The 9,926-nt window shown below is 44.7% G+C and overlaps 3 non-coding genes across 3 annotated transcripts; all 3 read right to left on the bottom strand.

Annotated features, from left to right (window-relative positions):
* Positions 1–615: 615 nt before the first annotated feature.
* trnai-aau (transfer RNA isoleucine (anticodon AAU)) lies at positions 616–689 on the bottom strand. The gene has a single exon. It is a non-coding gene; the product is annotated as a tRNA-Ile (tRNA).
* A 6,951-nt stretch (positions 690–7,640) lies between these two features.
* trnai-aau (transfer RNA isoleucine (anticodon AAU)) lies at positions 7,641–7,714 on the bottom strand. The gene has a single exon. It is a non-coding gene; the product is annotated as a tRNA-Ile (tRNA).
* Positions 7,715–8,747: 1,033 nt separating this feature from the next.
* On the bottom strand, positions 8,748–8,821 carry trnai-aau (transfer RNA isoleucine (anticodon AAU)). The gene has a single exon. It is a non-coding gene; the product is annotated as a tRNA-Ile (tRNA).
* Positions 8,822–9,926: the final 1,105 nt, after the last annotated feature.

Below are 9,926 nucleotides of genomic sequence, written 5' to 3'. Positions count from 1 at the left end.
TGATTGTGTCCCACTTGTTGTTGATTCTTCACCAAAAAATACAGTTTTATATCTTTATGTTTGAAGCCTGAAATGTGGCAAAAGGTCGCAAAGTTCAAGGGGGCCGAATACTTTCGCAAGGCACTGTATTTCATCATCCGTAATATATGCCGGCAAGTTCAAAAAGGACACCACAAGTTCATCGTTCCCGAGTTCTTTCGCCATGACTTGACAGCTCTTTATTTTTAGCCTGTCTATTACTCTTTCTTTTCCCTTTGCATGCGACAAGGTTATTTCGTACTTATTTCTTTATACTCAGGCCGGTATGGTCGTCACCCTTGACAATTCTCATGCATGTAACTCACATTGTCATTGAGACTCATAGCACTCATATGTACTTCATAGCTAGTACGGGGATCGAACCCATGACCTTGGAGTTATTAGCACCACACTCTAACAAACTGAGCCAACTGGCCAAAAAATACAAAATACCGAAACCCAGGATTGAAGCAGGGACATTTTGTCTGACACACTCCCAACTGAGCTATTTCGGCAATTTACTAGACGTACTTATTTGGCACCCTTGAAAATTCACATGCATGTGACTCACAATTTTGACACTCAAAATGTACATCATAGCCAGTACAGGGATCGAACCCATGACCTTGGTGTTATTAGCACCACACTCTAACCAACTGAGCTAACCGGCCACCAGCTTTTGGGTGCAATTGTTGAGATTCACCGAGCCTCTGCAAGTGCTGGAGCGCAAACTAACAATTCCACCAACAGCATAGACTGACAAGACTGGACACTCTTGGTTGCTCCTTGTGGCAATTCCAAACAGCTGGGGAATTTGATCAATTGGTATTGTGTTTGCTTAGCATGCTATTGGGATCGATGCCCACATTCCCCAAAAACATTTTTTTTTGTGGATCCATGAAAGCTCCAATTCACACTTCATGCAACCTTGTCTTACGACAACCTACTGTCATGTAACAATGACAAGCAACTCTCATGTAACAATGACAAGCAACTCTCATGTAATACTGATGTCACAATGTCAGATGAAAAAGAAGACATTACGTACTTTCAGAGAGCAGCGTATCACACACTCTAACCAACTGAGCTAACCGGCCGCTGGCTACAGAGCACAATTGTTGAGATGCACCGAGCCTCTGCAAGTGCTGGAGTGCAAACTAACAAGTCCACCAACAGCATAGCCTGACAAGAATGGACACTCTTGGTTGCTCCTTGTGGCAATTCCAGACAGCTGGGGAATTTGATCAATTGGTATTGTGTTTGCTTAGCATGCTATAGGTAGTGGGATCGATTCCCGCATTCCCCAAAAACACATTTTTTTGGTGGATCCAAGAAAGCTCCAGTTCACACTTCATGCAGCCTTGTCCTACGATAACCTACTGTCATGTAACAACGACAAGCAACTTTCCTATAACACTGATGTCAAAATGTCAGATGAAAAAGCAAGACATTACTTACTTTCAGAGGAGCAGCGTAGCACACACAATTGAGGCCCACAAACAAAGCTGTGGATAGTTTCCTTGAAGCCAGAGCATAAAGAAAGAACAAATACAAATGCTGAAACCCGGGATCGAACCAGGGACATTTAGATCTTCAGTCTAACTCTCTCCCAACTGAGCTATTTCGGGAATTCACTCATTTCAATTCTGTGGCAACCTTGACAATTCACATGCATGTGACTCACAATTTTGACAGTCAAAAAGTACATCATAGCCAGCACCGGGATCGAACCCATGACCTTGGAGTTATTAGCACCACACTCTAACCAACTGAGCTAACCGGCCAATAGCTATTAGACGCAATTGTTGAGATGCACCGAGCCTCTGCAAGTGCTGGAGCGTAAACTAACAAGTCAACCAACAGCATAGCCTGACAAGACTGGACACTCTTGGTTGCTTCTTGCGGATTTTCCAAACAGCTGGGGAATTAGCTCAAATACTTTGCATTCGTGAGGTAGTGGGATCGATGCCTGCATGCTCCAAAATCACATTGTTTTATGGATCCAAGAAAACTCCAGTTCACACTTCATGCAGCCTTGTCTTACGACAACCTACTGTCATGTAAACAATGACAAGAAACTGTCATGTAAACAATGACAAGAAACTGTCATGTAACAATGACAAGCAATTCTCATGTAATACTGATGTCACAATGTCAGATGAAAAAGAAGACATTGCTTACTTTCAGAGAGCAGCGTATCACTCACTCTAACCAACTGAGCTAACCGGCCGCTGGCTACAGAGCACAATTGTTGAGATGCACCGAGCCTCTGCAAGTGCTGGAGCGCAAACTAACAAGTCCACCAACAGCATAGCCTGACAAGACTGGACTCTCTTGGTTGCTCCTTGTGGCAATTCAAGAGAGCTGGGGAATTTGATCAATTGGTATTGTGTTTGCTTAGCATGCTACAGGTAGTGGGATCGATGCCCGCATTCCCCAAAAACACATTTTTTTGTGGATCCAAGAAAGCTCCAGTTCACACTTCATGCAGCCTTGTCCTACGACAACCTACTGTCATGTAACAATGACAAGCAACTTTCCTGTAACACTGATGTGTTACAGGAAAGTTGCTTGTCATTCTTCTCCAAGGTGGCATAGCAGTTCAGACGTCTTTTGTCCTCGTCTTGTCGTGTCCTGTATATATATATATTTACAACTTTTTCACATACATTTTATTTTTATTTTCCATCAACTCATCTTCAAAACACTCTCCTGCAACCCGCCTCACCAATGTATATTTATAAAAAAGTATTATTTACCTCAGATCTGTAATCCTCCAAGAAGCTAGCCAGAAACTCCAGGAGGCTGGCCTGAAACTAGCCAGTAGCTAATCCAGAAGCTAGTTCAGAAGCTAGTTGGCTCCTTTACTGGCAAGTCGTTGGTGTTCAGCTAACCACGGTTTGTGGTCATCGGCTATCCTTTGGCTCGAAAGTCTATCGCCAGTTCTGTACGGCGCAGCGCGGCTCGGAGCGGAGCATACCGGACCAATTTTTCTCTCCATGTCCCTGGATTTCGACTGCTCTCTGGACATTCATGCCCGGATCTCACAGCTAGCTAGCTGCTATCCGTGTGACTATCGGCCTTCGTCGATTCCGGAGCAAACATCAATTGTTCCGGAGCTAGCAAGCTCCGTCAATCACTCCTGAGTTCCATCAATCGCACCTGGGCTGCAGTCGCCTATCCGGACCCGTTTTGCTGCCTTCGCGGAGCCCCACCGGGCCTTCACAACTGGACTGCCGACGTTATCTACCCGAAGGAGTTATTCGGCTGGCTCCTCCGTCGCGACTTTACCTGAACGCCCATCTGCGGCCTGCTAACCGTTAGCTGTCTTACCGGCTGCTATCTGAATAGACAATCGGACAATTTTTTTATATTTTTTTATTATTATTATTATGTTTTCTTCTTGGGCCTCTATAACTATATCTATTGTTTTTATTTTTGTTGTTGTTGTGTGATTTGGATTGATCCCCTCTACCACACGGAACCCCACTAATCTACTGACGGAGCGCAGGAGGTGGCTAACAACAGACCTCCATCCTATGCTAGCTTGCTACCGATGCCCTGGCTAGCTGTCTAAATCACCAACCAACCTCTCCACTCACCGGACCCTTTTGATCACTCGACTAAGCATGCCTCTCCTTAATGTCAATATGTCTTGTCCATTTCTGTTCTGGTTAGTGTTTATTGGCTTATTTCACTGTAGAGCCTCTAGTCCTGCTCACTATACCTTATCCAACCTATTAGTTCCACCACCCACACATGCAATGACATCTCCTGGTTTCAACGATGTTTCTAGAGACAATATCTCTCTCTTCATCACTCAATACCTAGGTTTACCTCCACTGTATTCACATCCTACCATACATTTGTCTGTACATTATACCTTGATGCTATTTTATCGCCCCCAGAAACCTCCTTTTACTCTATGTTCCAGACGTTCTAGACGACCAATTCTCATAGCTTTTAGCCGTACCCTTATTCTACTCCTCCTATGTTCCTCTGGCGATGTAGAGGTGAATCCAGGCCCTGCAGTGCCTAGCTCCACTCCTATTCCCCAGGCGCTCTCTTTTGACGACTTCTGTAACCGTAATAGCCTTGGTTTCATGCATGTTAACATTAGAAGCCTCCTTCCTAAGTTTGTTCTATTCACTGCTTTAGCACACTCTGCCAACCCGGATGTTCTAGCTGTGTCTGAATCCTGGCTTAGGAAGACCACCAAAAACTCAGACATTTTAATTCCAAACTACAACATTTTCAGACAAGATAGAACTGCCAAAGGGGGCGGTGTTGCAATCTACTGCAAAGATAGCCTGCAGAGTTCTGTCCTACTATCCAGGTCTGTACCCAAACAATTTGAACTTCTACTTTTAAAAATCCACCTCTCTAAAAACAAGTCTCTCACCGTTGCCGCCTGCTATAGACCACCCTCTGCCCCCAGCTGTGCTCTGGACACCATATGTGAACTGATTGCCCCCCATCTATCTTCAGAGTTCGTGCTGCTAGGCGACCTAAACTGGAACATGCTTAACACCCCAGCCATCCTACAATCTAAACTTGATGCCCTCAATCTCACACAAATAATCAATGAACCTACCAGGTACCTCCCCAAAACCTTAAACACGGGCACCCTCATAGATATCATCCTAACCAACTTCCCCTCTAAATACACCTCTGCTGTCTTCAACCAAGATCTCAGCGATCACTGCCTCATTGCCTGCATCCGTAATGGGTCAGCGGTCAAACGACCTCCACTCATCACTGTAAAACGCTCCCTGAAACACTTCTGCGAGCAGGCCTTTCTAATCGACCTGGCCGGGGTATCCTGGAAGGATATTGATCTCATCCCGTCAGTAGAGGATGCCTGGATATTTTTTTTAAATGCCTTCCTAACCATCTTAAATAAACATGCCCCATTTAAGAAATTTAGAACCAGGAACAGATATAGCCCTTGGTTCTCCCCAGACCTGACTGCCCTTAACCAACACAAAAACATCCTATGGCGTTCTGCATTAGCATCGAACAGCTCCCGTGATATGCAGCTGTTCAGGGAAGCTAGAAATCATTATACACAGGCAGTTAGAAAAGCCAAGGCTAGCTTTTTCAAGCAGAAATTTGCTTCCTGCAACACTAACTCAAAAAAGTTCTGGGACACTGTAAAGTCCATGGAGAATAAGAACACCTCCTCCCAGCTGCCCACTGCACTGAAGATAGGAAACACTGTCACCACTGATAAATCCACCATAATTGAGAATTTCAATAAGCATTTTTCTACGGCTGGCCATGCTTTCCACCTGGCTACTCCTACCCCGGACAACAGCACTGCACCCCCAACAGCAACTCGCCCAAGCCTTCCCCATTTCTCCTTCTCCCAAATCCATTCAGCTGATGTTCTGAAAGAGCTGCAAAATCTGGACCCCTACAAATCAGCCGGGCTAGACAATCTGGACCCTTTCTTTCTAAAATTATCTGCCGAAATTGTTGCCACCCCTATTACTAGCCTGTTCAACCTCTCTTTCGTGTCGTCTGAGATTCCCAAAGATTGGAAAGCAGCTGCGGTCATCCCCCTCTTCAAAGGGGGGGACACTCTTGACCCAAACTGCTACAGACCTATATCTATCCTACCGTGCCTTTCTAAGGTCTTCGAAAGCCAAGTCAACAAACAGATTACCGACCATTTCGAATCTCACCATACCTTCTCTGCTATGCAATCCGGTTTCAGAGCTGGTCATGGGTGCACCTCAGCCACGCTCAAGGTCCTAAACGATGTCTTAACCGCCATCGATAAGAAACATTACTGTGCAGCCGTATTCATTGATCTGGCCAAGGCTTTCGACTCTGTCAATCACCATATCCTCATCGGCAGACTCGACAGCCTTGGTTTCTCAAATGATTGCCTCGCCTGGTTCACCAACTACTTCTCTGATAGAGTTCAGTGTGTCAAATCGGAGGGTCTGCTGTCCGGACCTCTGGCAGTCTCTATGGGGGTGCCACAGGGTTCAATTCTTGGACCGACTCTCTTCTCTGTATACATCAATGAGGTCGCTCTTGCTGCTGGTGAGTCCCTGATCCACCTCTACGCAGACGACACCATTCTGTATACTTCCGGCCCTTCTTTGGACACTGTGTTAACAACCCTCCAGGCAAGCTTCAATGCCATACAACTCTCCTTCCGTGGCCTCCAATTGCTCTTAAATACAAGTAAAACTAAATGCATGCTCTTCAACCGATCGCTACCTGCACCTACCCGCCTGTCCAACATCACTACTCTGGACGGCTCTGACTTAGAATACGTGGACAACTACAAATACTTAGGTGTCTGGTTAGACTGTAAACTCTCCTTCCAGACCCATATCAAACATCTCCAATCCAAAGTTAAATCTAGAATTGGCTTCCTATTTCGCAACAAAGCATCCTTCACTCATGCTGCCAAACATACCCTTGTAAAACTGACCATCCTACCAATCCTCGACTTTGGCGATGTCATTTACAAAATAGCCTCCAATACCCTACTCAACAAATTGGATGCAGTCTATCACAGTGCAATCCGTTTTATCACCAAAGCCCCATATACTACCCACCATTGTGACCTGTACGCTCTCGTTGGCTGGCCCTCGCTTCATACTCGTCGCCAAACCCACTGGCTCCATGTCATCTACAAGACCCTGCTAGGTAAAGTCCCCCCTTATCTCAGCTCGCTGGTCACCATAGCATCTCCCACCTGTAGCACACGCTCCAGCAGGTATTTCTCTCTAGTCACCCCCAAAACCAATTCTTTCTTTGCCGCCTCTCCTTCCAGTTCTCTGCTGCCAATGACTGGAACGAACTACAAAAATCTCTGAAACTGGAAACACTTATCTCCCTCACTAGCTTTAAGCACCAACTGTCAGAGCAGCTCACAGATTACTGCACCTGTACATAGCCCACCTATAATTTAGCCCAAACAACTACCTCTTTCCCAACTGTATTTAATTTTAAATTATTTATTTATTTTGCTCCTTTGAACCCCATTATTTTTTATTTCTACTTTGCACATTCTTCCATTGCAAAACTACCATTCCAGTATTTTACTTGCTATATTGTATTTACTTTGCCATCATGGCCTTTTTTGCCTTTACCTCCCTTCTCACCTCATTTGCTCACATTGTATATAGACTTGTTTATACTGCATTATTGACTGTATGTTTGTTTTTACTCCATGTGTAACTCTGTGTCGTTTTATCTGTCGAACTGCTTTGCTTTATCTTGGCCAGGTCGCAATTGTAAATGAGAACTTGTTCTCAACTTGCCTACCTGGTTAAATAAAGGTAAAATAAAATAAATAAATAAATAAAATGTCAAAATGTCAGATGAAAAAGCAAGACATTACTTACTTTCAGAGGAGCAGCGTAGCACACACCATTGAGGCCCACAAACAAAGCTGTGGATAGTTTCCTTGAAGGAAGAGCATGAAGAAAGAACAAATACAAATACCGAAACCCAGGCTCGAACCAGGGACCTTTAAAACTTCAGTCTAACGCTCTCCCAACTGAGCTATTTCTGCAATTCACTAAATCCAATTCTGTGGCAACCTTGACAATTCACATGCATGTGACTCAAAATTTTGACAGTCAAAAAGTACATCATAGCCAGTACGGGCATCAAACCCATGACCTTGGCGTTATTAGCACCACGCTCTAACCAACTGAGCTAACCGGCCACTAGCTATTGGACGCAATTGTTGAGATGCACCGAGCCTCTGCAAGTGCTGGAGCGTAAACTAACAAGTCAACCAACAGCATAGCCTGACAAGACTGGACCCTCTTGGTTGCTTCTTGCGGAATTTCCAAACGGCTGGGGAATTAGCTCAAATACTTTGCATGCGTGAGGTAGTGGGATCGATGCCCGCATGCTCCAAAATCACATTGTTTTATGGATCCAAGAAAACTCCAGTTCACACTTCATGCAGCCTTGTCTTACGACAACCTACTGTCATGTAAACAATGACAAGAAACTGTCATTTAACAATGACAAGCAACTCTCATGTAATACTGATGTCACAATGTCAGATGAGAAAGAAGACATTACTTACTTTCAGAGAGCAGCGTATCACACACTCTAACCAACTGAGCTAACCGGCCGCTGGCTACAGAGCACAATTGTTGAGATGCACCGAGCCTCTGCAAGTGCTGGAGCGCAAACTAACAAGTCCACCAACAGCATAGACTGACAAGACTGGACACTCTTAGTTGCTCCTTGTGGCAATTCCAAACAGCTGGGGAATTTGATCAATTGGTATTGTGTTTGCTTAGCATGCTATAGGTAGTGGGATCGATGCCCGCATTCCCCAAAAACACATTTTTTTGTGGATCCAAGAAAGCTCCAGTTCACACTTCATGCAGCCTTGTCCTACGACAACCTACTGTCATGTAACAATGACAAGCAACTTTCCTGTAACACTGATGTCAAAATGTCAGATGAAAAAGAAAGACATTACTTACTTTCATAGGAGCAGCGTAGCACACACCATTGAGGCCCACAAACAAAGCTGTGGATAGTTTCCTTGAAGGAAGAGCATGAAGAAAGAACAAATACAAATGCCGAAACCCGGGATCAAAACAGGGACCTTTAGATCTTCAGTCTAACGCTCTCCCAACTGAGCTATTTCAGCAATTCACTCAATTCAATTCTGTGGCAACATTGACAATTCACATGCATGTGACTCACAATTTTGACAGTCAAAAAGTACATCATAGCCAGTGCGGGGATCGAACCCATGACCTTGGCGTTATTAGCACCACACTATAACCAACTGAGCTAACCGGCCACTAGCTATTGGACGCAATTGTTGAGATGCACCGAGCCTCTGCAAGTGCTGGAGCGTAAACTAACAAGTCAACCAACAGCATAGCCTGACAAGACTGGACCCTCTTGGTTGCTTCTCGCGGAATTTCCAAACGGCTGGGGAATTAGCTCAAATACTTTGCATGCGTGAGGTAGTGGGATCGATGCCCGCATGCTCCAAAATCACATTGTTTTATGGATCCAAGAAAACTCCAGTTCACACTTCATGCAGCCTTGTCTTACGACAACCTACTGTCATGTAAACAATGACAAGAAACTGTCATGTAAAAAATGACAAGAAACTGTCATGTAACAATGACAAGCAACTCTCATGTAATAATGATGTCACAATGTCAGATGAGAAAGAAGACATTACTTACTTTCAGAGAGCAGCGTATCACACACTCTAACCAACTGAGCAAACCGGCCGCTGGCTACAGAGCACAATTGTTGAGATGCACCGAGCCTCTGCAAGTGCTGGCGAGTAAACTAACAAGTCAACCAAGAGCATAGCCTGACAAGACTGGACCCTCTTGGTTGCTTCTTTTGGAATTTCCAAACGGCTGGGGAATTAGCTCAAATACTTTGCATTCGTGAGGTAGTGGGATTGATGCCCGCATGCTCCAAAATCACATTGTTTTATGGATCCAAGAAAACTCCAGTTCACACTTCATGCAGCCTTGTCTTACGACAACCTACTGTCATGTAAACAATGACAAGAAACTGTCATGTAACAATGACAAGCAACTCTCATGTAATACTGATGTCACAATGTCAGATGAAAAAGAAGACATTACTTACTTTCAGAGAGCAGCGTATCACACACTCTAACCAACTGATCTAACCGGCCGCTGGCTACAGAGCACAATTGTTGAGATGCACCGAGCCTCTGCAAGTGCTGGAGCGCAAACTAACAAGTCCACCAACAGCATAGCCTGACAAGACTGGACACTCTTGGTTGCTCCTTGTGGCAATACCAGACAGCTGGGGAATTTGATCAATTGGTATTGTGTTTGCTTAGCATGCTATAGGTAGTGGGATCGATGCCCGCATTCCCCAAAAACACATTTTTTTGTGGATCCAAGAAA

The sequence above is a fragment of the Oncorhynchus kisutch genome, unplaced genomic scaffold, assembly GCF_002021735.2.
Source record: "Oncorhynchus kisutch isolate 150728-3 unplaced genomic scaffold, Okis_V2 scaffold1329, whole genome shotgun sequence".
Classification (NCBI taxonomy): domain Eukaryota; kingdom Metazoa; phylum Chordata; class Actinopteri; order Salmoniformes; family Salmonidae; genus Oncorhynchus; species Oncorhynchus kisutch.
This window is presented reverse-complemented; position numbering and strand designations above follow the sequence as displayed.